This window comes from Pinus tabuliformis, chromosome J (assembly GCF_031772625.1).
Source record: "Pinus tabuliformis cultivar Carrire ecotype Pingquan chromosome J, CPIR1, whole genome shotgun sequence".
In the NCBI taxonomy this organism is placed as follows: Eukaryota; Viridiplantae; Streptophyta; class Pinopsida; order Pinales; family Pinaceae; genus Pinus; species Pinus tabuliformis.
In genome coordinates, this window is record NC_142295.1 from 1452421205 (window position 1) to 1452435669 (window position 14465).

General features: G+C 33.1%; 1 long non-coding RNA gene across 1 annotated transcript; it reads left to right on the plus strand.

Moving 5' to 3' along the window:
• Nucleotides 1–2160: 2160 nt before the first annotated feature.
• On the plus strand, nt 2161–2826 carry LOC149232841 (uncharacterized). Its single transcript, XR_016247572.1, has 2 exons — nt 2161–2494; nt 2643–2826. It is a non-coding gene; the product is annotated as an uncharacterized LOC149232841 (long non-coding RNA).
• Nucleotides 2827–14465: the final 11639 nt, after the last annotated feature.

Below are 14465 nucleotides of genomic sequence, written 5' to 3' on the forward strand. Positions count from 1 at the left end.
AAGTAGTTTGGTTGTGATGTGTCCTTACTGAGCTTGGACTAGTTCAGAAATCAAATACATAACTAATATGTGATAATCAAAGCGCAATCAAGCTTGCATATGTTATTGTCCCATCACTTGGAAAACATAATTGGTAGAATAGAAAGATTGCTTTTGACCATTCTATTTGATTATATGATATCTCATCCTCAAAATTGATAAAATCTCTAATAGTGTATAAAATGATATCAAAAACTTGAATCCTATCTAGCCTTTCAGTGGCGACCTTGTTGCTTCTAAAAAAAAAGTAAGGAAAGAAAAGATAAACCTTTAACTTGATGGTGGGTCCACCTAAATGGTGGTAGGTGCTTCCACGTCATCCTCTAAATTGGAAAATCCAAATCCACATCCTTGTTTATTGACATAGATACCTTGTCTTCAAGTTTGTAGAGTTGCCTATAATGAACTTCATCAATGCATAAGAGAACTTCTTGCTATGCTTTTTGACCTTTCCACGAGTAATTTCCCCATGATGGTTTTGACTTGAGAGTATAGGCCAATGGTTTGCATGTAATGAATCTCTCTTATACAAGTGCTTCTAGTGTTGGGGATTTGATTTCTTAGTTGTTCCTAAATTTCATTGTATCATGAGATAAACCTTCTCTCCATCCTACACTCTTCCTCTTCTTGGTGTATCTCCTCGTGAATTTCCGAGGGGACAATGGAAACATAGATAGAACGAGAGCATTTTATAATAGGTTGCATATTGAAATCTCGAGCAAGGGGAGGAATGAACCCCACTCAGTGACCCTTGCATCTGAAAGGATGGTGAACTCAAGGAATACTAAGATAGGACAAGGGATAAAGAAAGAGGGAATGAGGGTTAAAAGTGAATAAGGCAAGCAAAACCAACCTACCATGACTAATGGGACTAGGATACTCAAAGAAAACAATGAACCACCAAGGAGTTTCCTAAAGGGTCTTCAAGTTGACCACCTCGATGAAAACATAAGTAATGGAAACCATCAACCAACCTCAAGGAAAAATAGAGGAAGCGAGATTGAAAGGCTTGCATTTTAAATGAAGTGTAAAGGACCTAAACTTAAGGGGAACAATGCACCTAGAGGTGACCCAAATATAATAACCGTAAAACAAACAAAACAACGAGACAAGGACCAGAGCTAGAGCTCCAAAGAAAACAAAATCAACAAAAATAAAGCTAGGGAGAAGAAGACACCGAAACCAATCCCCTGAAGAAATCTTTGTCACCGTGACCTGAGATATGTGGATTAAAGATGAATAACTCTTTGATGAAATGAAGTAGAGAATTGTATCCAAAAATCCACGCTACTTATCTTAATCCTAGACTTCCTCCTAAGCCAATTTCTTAGCCTAAATTTGCAACACATCAAATAAATCACCTCAAACATTCCCTCAACGCAAACAAAAAGTTGGTTTGGCCTTAAGAGCTAGATACAAGGGGAGTGATCATTCCAAATTGCAGAATATTTCCTTTCTCGCATCTCCCAACAATTATTACTTGCCATGCCTCTCTCCACCTTCATTATCGTGATTGCAAATCCATCACTATTTGTACTAGCTTTAGAGGAATGGAGCACTGACGAGACCACCAAACCATCCAAACACCAACCACATTGGATTCAATCATTAATATGTTTGGATGAATTAACATCTAGATCGTTTTCCAAGTGTGTGGGTGGTTATGGCCATGATCTCCACTCACTATCACATCTTTAAACATTATCATGGCTATATGTCACCCCTATAAGAAAATCTTTTATAAAATTATTTAATATTGATTTAATATTGGTTTATAAATATTTTTTTAAATGGTAAAATTAATTTTAAAAATAAATAAAAATAATTTTAAAATAATAAATTATATAAAAACTTGAAATTAAATTATTAATAAAATTAAATTTAATATTAAAAATATATAATAAAAAAGATTTATTATTTTATAAAATTAACTCGTTACACATTGAATAACTGTCCATTTCGAAAACATTCAAACATACAATCATCACCCTCCCTCCTTTGCCTAACGGTTCTTACGCCAGCCTGTCACCCTCGGATTTAAAAGTTTTAGGAAAACTGCAGATAATATCTGCCATTAAATTCAAATGTATGTTAGAGAAGCGGCCTTTGTTAAAAGAGGAGGGAGCGGCATTGGGCAGTGGAGATATTTTTGGTGTTTGTTTGCGAGTAATCCATTGAACTTGTTTTTCTCTCTGGTCTTGTCTTGTGTTGTGTCGTGTTAGGCATGGCCATGTCTATTGTTTTGTTCTGAATTGTTTCGTATTGCTGTGTTGTGATTTTTTTCACTGTTCTAGTATTTTATTTTTTCCCTGTGTTATTTTTTCTTTGGTTCTCAATTTTGTTGGCAAGTATGAAGGTTCTTTTGGTTTTTATATTTTGTTGGGTTTTGATATGTGAAAGGAGGATATGAAGCTATGATACGAAGTAGGATGAAATTAGCAGATTGAAAGAAGAGGTAATCTATGTTTCATTACTCATGCATGTATTCTGTAACAATTGTGTAGGATATTTTATTCCAGCGGCAGAGTTTTCGGGCCTGATCTATGTTTGAATTGTAATAATGTATGTATTCTGTAATAAATGTGTAAGGTATTTTAATCCAGGGGCAGAGTTCCAGGCCTGGAGGAAAATCAGAGCCAGAGTTTTCGGGCCAGAGGAGAAAGAGCCAGAGCTTTCGGGCCAGAGGAGAAAACACGGAGGCGGGGTTTTAGGGCAGAGGAAATATTTCTGTTAGCGAACCCAGCCCTGATCTTAACAGCAGAAACAGAATTTCGCTGTTGCAAGTAAGCTTTTATTTTAATTTCTGCAACTAGTTTACATTTATAGAGTGATGATAAAGATTAAAATTCATGGGTATACCAAATTTAAAATGAACCTGTGTTTATTTTTTACTTTCTTAGTTTTTGTTAAGTATTTAGGAAATTATTATATTCTCCAGCCCTGGTTATTCTGCTTTCTCTATTGCTACCCAATTGCATTTGAACATAATTTCTCTATTGCTACCCATTTGCATTTGAACATAATACATCAGGCGTTAGCAGGGGTGGGGTATCGGGGAGGGCAATCCGCTCCCAGCTGCAGGGGGAGTCCCTTATCATGCTCTACAGACAATTCCGTTGAACCCTTCGTTGTTCAGGTAGTGATTTGGCTTTACCTGATTGATTATGTGGAGTGCTCCCCTTATTTAGGGTTTGTTTCTTATGCTCTGTACATAAGGAGTTTTTGGAACTGCATTTCTCTCTATGTATTTGTTTGCATGAACTACTCCTCCTACTGTTGGGCAAACCAGTGAAGCAATAGAATATACAACAAGTGCCATTCATGTTGCTTCTCTACTAGCTACCCTTGCTTCTTTCGTTCCTGGCACATTAGCTTATTTTGTGGCTGGTCCTGGATGGTGCCGACGGGGTTGATTCTATGTTGCGGAGCCCCTTGTCCTGCTTTAGCTAAAATATTGATCACTTAAGTGAATTTTAGCATAAATTTAAATCTATCAGCTAGGATCGAATAAATTAATTATATGAAGTAAAAGCTGATGAACCTGAATCAGCTAGGACCTAGGTACTTATGGGCATAACCTTTTCACTAGGAAGACTGGTTTTCCTGGTGAAGACCTTGGCAACTATTTGGGGTTGAGATTGGGGTTGAGATTATAGTGGGGCATTACCGATCCCCCTTATACCCTGTATTTCACTTCAATAGTGGACAACTTTGTTCGCAGCTCTTGTTATTGGATAAGAAAATCCACTTTCTGAGGCTGTAGGTGTTGCACTGAAGGCCCTTGATATGACATTAGGCATTAAAGCATAATTTAGAGGCCAATTGAAAGAGTTGGGTGCAATATGAGAGCCTGTGGCGACCTAAGGAAATATTTTAAACCCAGATTCGTGGCTGACCTTAACGGGTTTTGTGTCATCAGAAGGCCACAGAGCTGGCAAGTGTATTGGGTCAGGGTTTAACACCGAGATCCACAGTATGGAGAAATTCTTTTGCTGAAGCAATGCATAGCATCCACAAACTTTTGTGTGATGCTATACATCAATTCATGTAAGCCGAAGAAGATTAGAGCACGTCTCAGTTTCCCTCATAGTTTTTTAATCTATATAACCATAAACAAATGATTGGTTGTGAGAATATCTGATGAGACCTGTTGTTGTACAACGGTCATTACCTTTGGCCGGTGAGAGGTTGCACTACAACACTATTCCTAGACTTTAGATGAGACATAGATACGAATAAGAAGTTGCATCACCAATATCGAACTTCCTTTGTCTAAGGGCATCCAAGAAATAAAAAAACTGGTTATGGGACGTGATATTCTTCTCAATCTCTATCCCAGTCACAAACATGTGAATCCTACTCTTCATCACCAGTTTTTGGGATTGCATCTCTCTGTATGTTTTTGTTTGGATTAATTGCATCAACTACTTGCTCCACTGCAAGAAACTCATAATCTTCACCACTAGGTCTTGGAACTGCGTCTTTCTGTATGTATTTGTTTGGATTAATTGCATGAACTACTTATCCTACTGCAGGGTAAACCACTGAAGCAACAGAGTATACAACAAGCTCTGGTTCCAGTTTCTTATTGGTTCCAGTTTCTTATTCTTTCTGTTTTTTCAGCTTGTTGTGTTCAGCTCGTTGCCTTCAACACGATTCCTGCACTTTAGATGAAATGTCAATGGTGTAATTACAGGTTCCTAAACGAAGAGATTTTCGAATGAAATCTTAATATAGTATTTTTTAGCTTTTAGGGCTTCTTACTAGAGATTTGCTAGTGAAATCATAATATATTATCTTTGTTTTTAAAGAGTAATTTATTTCATAATATAGTAGTTGTTTTAAAGAGTAATTAGCTAAATAAAGTGCATATAAAATCAATAGGTCTTATCTTAAAATAAACTACATATAAAATCAATAGGTCTTACCCTCTACAGCTGATTCAGCTGGATTTTGATTTATTTACTCTCTGGACTGTACAAAAGTTGACCATCAGCTTTCTATTTCAGATTATTGCTTTTTCATGTTTTTTTCTGGGACAGATAGCCTCGGTTATAGGTATTTACACTTCCGTCCTTTTCCACAAGTTTCTTCATATAGCAGACAGACATTTCATATGTCAAGGTCAAGGTTGTAAAACTGTTTTGAAAGCTCATCCCTCTGGACATTTCGGTTTGATCCACCAGACACTGAAATTTTTGTTACTGTACTTTAAAAATAAAAAGAGAAATGGCTTAACCCATTTGAGTTCGAGCTGAGCGTTGTTAGCAAATAGTTATTATCTTTCTTTAGCGAAGCTGCTGCTAAGTAGTGTAGTGCTGCATAGTTGTTCAACAGACACTAGCTTCCTGTTGATCCGTAATCCAGAAAAGAAGCATCACCCTAACCCCTGTTTTCTTGATCAACTTTATCCAAAAACTAAGTCCTCCCAACGCCGTGTTTAGAAACTGGCTTAATTCGTTCACTGGAATTCACCTTTTTGAACCTCGGCTGCGGCTTAACAGATCGACAAGAGATTTCTTTATGGCAGGTTCGGGGCAGGCACAAAAAGGTTGGACCACATCTTTGAAAAACTTCTCATTCGCTGGTTTCGTCCAAGAAATTCTCATCTTTAGGGGGAAAAAGGCGCTTAATTCCTCATGGAATGCCATAACTAGTGTTTTTATTTACTGAGACTTGATGATTTCCATATCTTTCAACATCTGAATTGAATGCGGATTTTGCAAATTTTAGCCCTATAAAAATTTAGATAATAAATTTATTAAAATTTCTTATTATTAATATGTTTTTCTTTTTTGAGTTTTATCCACGGGAATAAAGGATGATCCGGACTCACTCATAATACAAGGAGATGGAATGTGATATTAAATTAGTAGTAGAAAGATGGATAGGTGATTTTTCAAATTTTAACAATATATAAATTTAGATAATATGTTTATTAAAATTTCTTATTATTAATATGATTTCCTTTTTTGTGTTCTATGCAGGAAAATAAAAGATGACTCGGGATCATAATACAAGGAGATGGAATGTGATATTAAATTAGTAGTAGATAGATGGATATGTAATCTCATGATATATAATTTTACTTATTTACTTGTAAATCATGTTGAGGAAAAACTCAAAACTCTACCTTAATAAAATTAGTATTTATTTTTGAGGGAGGGGGTTTTCCCTTCCCTAGAGCCCTCATCAAAACCATGGCCATGGCTATTGGTGATGAATGTTTTGTGAGTGTGTTTTTAGAATTTTTTTTTTTTTCTTTCTATAATGCATGTAGTAATAATGGAAAAGAATAATAATATTGTGTTTAAATATGTTGATAAAATTGGGTTGAAATTTCAATTATATTATTTTAAAACTTAATTGTGAATTTAATATATATTTTTAGCTTGTCTTGAAAATCATTTTTATAATTACTTGTATTTTAACAATATGGTTTTAAATTTATAATATATGTGTTAATTAATTGATATTTTAAGATAATGTTATAATTCTTTTAAATAATACAATTATTTTATAAATTCTTGCAATCAATACAATTTACAATTTTCAAAAATTTAAATGGCTCCTAATATCCCAATACATTTCAAAAATACATAACACTATGACAATAATCATAAATTCTTTAGAACCCTTATCTCGAACACTCTACATTTTCAAAACTCATCACAAATTTTCCTTTTTAAATAAAATAAATATATTTAATTGAAAATAATATTTTAAAATTTACTCTTAAATAAATTAATTAAATATACATTTAAAAAGTTAATTTATTAGATGTTTTATGATGATAGAAGTTTAGATGCTTATTTTTGTGTTGCATATGTGTTTACTTCTTTGTTGTATTGTGTGTTTATTTGTTTGTTGTATTATGTGTTTTCTTGAAAATCAATTTTATAATTATTTGTGTTTTAATGTTAAGGTTTTAAATTTATAATGGATGTGTTAATTAAATGATATTTCAAAATAATTTTATAATTCTTTTAAATAATACAATCATTTTGTAAACTCTTTTAATCAATACAATTTACAATTTTAACTCATAATGTCACAATATATTTCAAAAATACATGACACTACCATAATAATCATAAATTATTTATAACCCTCATCAAACACTCTACATTTTAAAAACTCATCACATACATTCCTTTTTTTATATAACATAAATAAAATAAATATTTTTAATTGAAAATAATATTTTAAAAATTACTCTTACATAAATTTAATAAATATATATTTAAAAAATTAATTTATTACAAGATGTTTTATGATGATAGAAGTTTAAATGTTTGTTTTTGTGTTGCATATGTGTTTACTTCTTTGTTGTATTGTGTACTTATTTGTTTGTTGTTTTGTGTGCTTGTTTGTTTGTTGTGTTATGTGTTTGTTTGTTTGTTTTTGTTATGTGTATAATTTTACACACATAATATCATATGTAGGAATTATATTTCAAATGAGTTGAGTGTTGTATTTTAATTTATGTTGATGTTCAATTTAATAAAATATATACATCTTTTTTGCAAGTACCACTAATTGATATGTAAAAATTATATTTCAAATGAGTGGAATGTTGTGTTTTAAATGTGTATATTTCTTGTATAATGTGTTTGTTAAGTGTATTTTATTTTTATGTGTGTTTGTGCAATAATTTTATACACAATGTTATATGAGAATGTTACCTTTCAGATAAGTTTATTTTTGTATTTTAATTTATACTTTGATTCAATTTTACAAATTTTAATTGGTATACATTGAGAAAATATAAACAGCCATAACAATATGATGATACATTTGAAAATATAATCATTATGACATCATGGCTATGAATGATAAACATATGGAACATTTACACTTACAATGAGTTAAATGCTTAATTCTATTAATATTGATGTTCCATTTAATAGTATTTGTATTTTGATTTTGTATTATATGTTTGTTATTAATTGTATTATTATGTGTTTGTATATTTCTAATAATTTTATGTATACATAAAATCATATGCAAAAAGCTACATGTTGTATTTTGATTTATATTGATATTTAATTTAATAAAATTATTTTATGTAAGAATTATTAATTAATATACATTTCAAAAATATAAATGACTATGAAATTAAATAGTATTTTAATTTTAATTTTGATTTAATTTAATAAATTTGATTTTTTTACCAGTACTATTAATAAATATATGTTTAAATTGATTTGAATATTCTATTTAATTGACATTAATGTTCAATTTAATAATATAGATTTTTTTCCTAAATATTATCAATGAATATACATTCCAATATCTTATGATATAATTCTAAATATTTGTATTTTTTTGTATTATAAATTTTTTAATTGCATTTTTATGTTTGTGTTTGCATTTGTATTTGCACAGTAATTTTGTGCTTACATAATATCATATGCAAGAAATTGATTGTTGTATTTTTATTTGTATTAATATTTAATTCAATATGTTTTTTCAAGAACTATGAAGTAATACACATTTGAAAATGATGATGATGATGATGATGATGATGGTTAACGTCCGCTGAGACCAAATAATGATCTATCGGACCTAAAAAGACAAATTATTTATTTTGATTTAAGATTTTATTCCTATGCTCAAAAAGCTTGGAGAGAAGCCTCCCGAGTTCACTATAATTTTGGCATTGTAAAAGGCTAGGAAGGTCAGTATTGTAACAAAGGTTGTGAAATTGAGATCTAATGTGGTTGTATGCAGGGCACTCTAAGAGGAAGTGGTTTTCATCCTCGATGCTCCTATTCTCACAAATATGGCAGATCCTTTCCATCCATGGCGTTTTAGGAACTGCCCAGCGGCTAGTTTCACTATGGAGCTCATGAGAATTCGTTCTAATCTTTGCTATATTAATTTTCTTCTTTGAGCTAGTTAGAATAGAGAGATACTTTTGATCTTCAAGGGTGGGGCTGATGACCTTCTTATAATAACTTAATTTTCTTTTAGACGCTAAATCTTTCTCACACCACAATTTTTCTTTGAACTTAGAAGTAACAATATCTTTAATGTTATTTATGTTTTGCAAAACATCATTCTCATTGATCTCCCAATAGTTTAGCCAGGCCCTTGTGTCCTTATGCCATCCTCGGTTAAGCCTTAGGTGGTTTTGGCTGGAATTTAAAGCTAGCTTAGGAAGTCTATGATTGTCTATGTTATTGAGCTTGTGCTTGTACAACAGAAACCTGCGCATAGCTAGGCTCTCAATAGGAGAAAGACCTGCTTCTATAAGGAGAATAGGATAGGGTGTATTACTTTTAATTTTCAGGTTATAAGTTATAAAACGCTTCTGGATTTGCTCAATCTTCCTCCATGATTCTCTGGAGATGCTGCAGCCCCAAACTTCACAGCCATATAAGATAACAGGAGTGACTAAAGTTTCAAAGAGGAACTTCTTTTTATCCCACATTACGAGGTTTGTTGTTTTACAATTATTTTCAAGACCAAAATAAGCTTTCCATCCCCCATTGGTCCTTTTCTCAATGCTATGGTTCCAGTTGAGCTTATGATGGATATCAATTCCTAGGTACTTGTAAGAATACACTTCCTCCAAGTTATTATTGTCATACATAAAATTAGCACAAGTGTCCTTCTTAGATTTGATAATCATAACTTTTGTTTTGTCTGTGTTAACAGTCATACCCATGGTAGAGCAGAAATCCTTAAGAAGCTTGAGTTGCTTATCAAGATCAGAAGGGCACCTTGCCAAAAGAACAATATCGTCAGCATAGAGAAGAAGGATAATAACTATCCCAGCTAAGATTGTGCCACCACATCCTACTTCTTCTAAATAACCTTCGAGCTTATCGATGTAAATGCCAAATAGAGTAGGGGAGAGGGGGCAACCTTGTTTAACTCCGATGTTACACTTAATATCTTTTGACCACCCCTCATTGTTCTTTAGCTTGGCAATTACATTCTCGTATAGCCTTATAGCAGCAACTCTTAACTCAAGAGGAACCTTTAGCTCTTCTAACCTATTCCAAAGGTTGTATCTAGGAACCGTATCGAAAGCCTTTCTAAAGTCTACAAAGCAGCAAAATAAATTGGATTTATCATTACGACATTCCTCCGCAATGATCCTTAGCGTAACAAGGTGGTCCGTTGTTGAGTGATGCCTTCTGAAACCTGCTTGGCCTTTAGCCCGCTTACCTTCACTTTCAAGCCATATGCTTAACTTTTTTTTCCAGAATACTATTATATAATTTGGCTAAGAGAGGGCTGATCATAATTGTCCGATAATTAGAGGGGTTATTTGTATCTCCACTTTTAAAAATAGGGATAATGAGGCTCTCAGTCCAAGTTTTAGGGAACCCTTGCTTAACAGCTTGATTGAAAAGCTTGTGGATGTGGGGATGAGGACAGGGCCTCCAATTTTTAAGATTTCTGCCTGGTAACCTTCAATGTCCTTAGCTTTCCATTCGCAAGGCGATTAACCCCAAACTTGATGTCTTCTAAAGAGAAGACTTCTTTTGTTGTGAGCAGGGTTTCCAAATTATCCATGACAATGGGAGATTCATAAAGCTTTTTAAGATAAGAATTCCAATCGTGAAGAGCAATTTTATTATTATCCTTAGTCTTCCTAGTCAGAATCTGCCTCCAAAATTTCTTAGGAGCTACCTTAGAGAGGTGTAAGAGATTCTCCTGTCTTTGACGAATGTACTGCCTCTTTTTCCTTTTAATTAGGGCTTTGTATATTCTTATCTTGTCCATTTTAAGAGAATCATCAACAGCTTCCTTAATTGCTCTCCTCGCATTTTTACAATCTTTGTCATACCAAGGATTGGTTTTGCTATTTCTTTTATTATTTGAGACTTCAATTGAGAACTTTTTAATAGAATATGAGAGGGTTGTAGTAAAATTATGATATAGGTCTTCTATGTTGTCTATACTAGATAAAGGAGGCAAATTAGTTTTTAATTCATTTAGAAGGAGGTCCTTTTTTATTTTTATCAAATATTAAGTTCTTTTGGTTGTAAGTATTATTTTCTATGGGAACTCTATGCATGACAAAATTGAGGGTTATAAGTAAAGGCCTATGATCGGAGTCAGGCTCGTGGTCGTTTAAGATGTCAAAGTTTATCATTTCGTTGTATAATGGAAGATCGGAAATAACGTAGTCTACCACGCTGCTACCAAGTCCATGGATGCAGGTCATCTTGCTGGAATTGGGCCACTTTTTTAGACCGTTGCAAATTATGAGATCCTGAGCACTACAGAGCTTGACAAGCTCTGACCCAACAAATTTTCCCCGAGGTCTTTAGAGCTCCTTTTGTACCTACTAGCCAGGGTAGGGTCTTCGTCTAACCAGAGAGGATTAGGGTTGGAACGATTGCTTAAAATAATAGCTTGGTTGTTTGAAGTTCGGGCATTGAAGTCACCTATTAAAAGGAATTTAAGTTATATTTTGATTTAATTCCATAGATTCTATTTTTTTGTTAATTAATATACATTTAAAATGATGAATGATGTATTAAATTGATATTGATGTTGAATTCAACAATATAGATTCAATCTATATATATATATTATATATATATTATATATATAGATATATATTAATATAGCATGATATGATTCGTATATTTGTATTTTATTTTGTATTACATGTATTTTATTATCTCATAATGGAGGCTTCTCTCATTCATGATTAAAGAAACTCTTCGTGATAAATCACATCAATATCTTAAGATTTACGTAAAGATAATGAGGTGCAAGATTTACGTAAAGATAATGAGATGCAACGGACACATGAGTATAAAGTTAAACCTTAAAAGTTGAACTTTCATTTATATTTTGGTTTAATCCAATAAATTTGAATTATTTTTATTAATTAATATACATTTATAATGATTAATGGTGTAATTAATTGATATTGATTTTGAATTTAATAATATAAGTTTTTTTCCCACATATTATCAATCATTATACATTTTAATATTTTGTTATATAAATCTAAATAGCTTAATTTTTATTTTGTATATATTTTTGTATTTGTATATATGTAATAATTTTATGCATACATAATATTATATGCAATAAGTTGAAAATTGTATTTTAATTTATATTGATCTTTAATTTAACAAAATTATTATAATTTAATTTATTAGGTAATATACATTTCAGAAACATAGAAAACCTTGAAGTTAAATCTTGTAATTCATTTATATTGATCAATTTAATGTAATGAATTTTTTTGTGGATCAACATTTCAATATTTTATGATATAATTCTATTATGTGTTTATAATTTAATACATCAAAATATTATATATAAAAGGTTCAATATTATATTTTAATTTTAAGAGCTTACATTGCCTATTGCTTTGATCTTTTCACATGATAAAGAGGCCAATAACCTGCCAAATGGCTCACTCAATGGAGCATTTATTTTGAGGGGCGTCCATTATATCAGAGTTAGAGGACACGCAACGGTTGTGGGGTGGGGTGGGGGTTAAAGTTTATTTTTGCCAATTCTAACATTGAGAGAGGAGGGAGTCAAGAATGCCTTAGATCCCTATCCATATCTATCAATGAAGCACTTAGATTAGGGTCATGATTAGCCAAATGGTTAGCCAATTTATTTCCCTCCTCACGAACATGAGAGAGGAGGGTGGCAGGAACTTGAATTAGGAGCTCTAGTATGTTTGTTCCTCGAGCTCCCAATCTCAAGTTATTGGTTGCTTAGGATGGGTTAGAACTGCATTGGATTCTTTGAAATATGTTTATTATTTTTTTCAAATTTCCCTCCATGATGAACTTGGAGTAACACTTTCCTATGGCCATGAAGAGGCCTTATTAAAGTGCTTAAATTTTTGAAACAATGTTGGTAGTGTGAATGATTTCTCCCACATATATGTGAGTGATTTAAATGTGTGCATTGTCTAAGAAATCTCCATAGCTAGTTAGACCTAGATTCCCTTTAGAGGCATCATCAAAATTTTGTTTAATAAAGTCAATGTGAGGGGGAGGCCAATAGGTAGTGCTAGAGGGAGAGGAGGAGGCAGGGAGAGGTGAGGGGGGGAGGAAGGTAGGGGCTAAAGCTTATTTTGTCCTAATTCTAACATTGAGAGAGGAGGGAGTCAAGAATGCCTTGATCCTATCCAGATCTATCAATGAAGCACTTAGATTGGGGTCATGATTAGCCAGATGGTTAGCCAATTTATTTCCCTCCTAACGAACATGAGAGAGGAGGGTGGTAGGAATTTGAATTAGGAGCTCTACTATGTTTGTTACTTGAGCTCCCAATCTCAAGTTATTGGTTGCTTGGGATGGGTTAGAACCACATTGGATTCTTTGAAATATGTTTATTATTGTTTTCAAATTTCCCTCCATGATGAACTTGGAGTAACACTTTCCTATGGCCACGAAGAGGCCTTATTCAAGTGCTTAAATTTCTGAAACAATGTTGGTAGTGTGAACGATTACTCCCACATATATGGGAGTGATTTGAATGTGTCCTAATTCCAACATTGAGAGAGGAGGGAGTCAAGAATGCCTTGCTCCCTATCCAGATCTATCAATGAATCAATTTAGATTGGGGTCATTATTAGGCAGATGATTAGCCAATTTATTTCCCTCACGAACATGAGAGAGGAAGGTGGTGGGAATTTGAATTAGGAGCTCTACTATGTTTGTTACTCGAACTCCCAATCTCAAGTTATTGGCTGCTTGGGATGGGTTAGAACCACATTGGATTCTTTGAAATATTTTTATTATTGTTTTCAAATTTCCTCCACGATGAACTTGGAGTAACACTTTCCTATGGCCATGAAGAGGCCTTATTCAGGTGCTTAAATTTGTGAAACAATGTTGGTAGTGTGAACGATTACTCCCACATATATGTGAGTGATTTGAATGCGTCCTAATTCTCACATTAAGAGAGGAGGGAGTCAAGAATGCCTTGATCCCTATCCAGATCTATCAATGAAGCACTTAGATTGGGGTCATGATTAGCCAGATGGTTAGCCAATTTATTTCCCTCCTGATGAACATGAGAGAGGAGGGTGGTAGGAATTTGAATTAGGAGCTCTAGTATGTTTGTTACTCGAGCTCCCAATCTCAAGTTATTGGTTGCTTGGGATGGGTTAGAACCACATTGGATTCTTTGAAATATGTTTATTATTTTTTTCAAATTTCCCTCCATGATGAACTTGGAGTAACACTTTCCTATGGCCATGAAGAGGCCTTATTCAAGTGCTTAAATTTTTGAAACAATGTTGGTAGTGTGAATGATTTCTCCCACATATATGTGAGTGATTTGAATGTGTGCATTGTCTAAGAAATCTCCATAGCTAGTTAGACCAAAATTCCCTTTAGAGGTATCATCAAAATTATGTTTGATGAAGTCAATGTGAGGGGGAGACCAATAGGTAGGGCTAGAGGGAGAGGAGGGGGAGG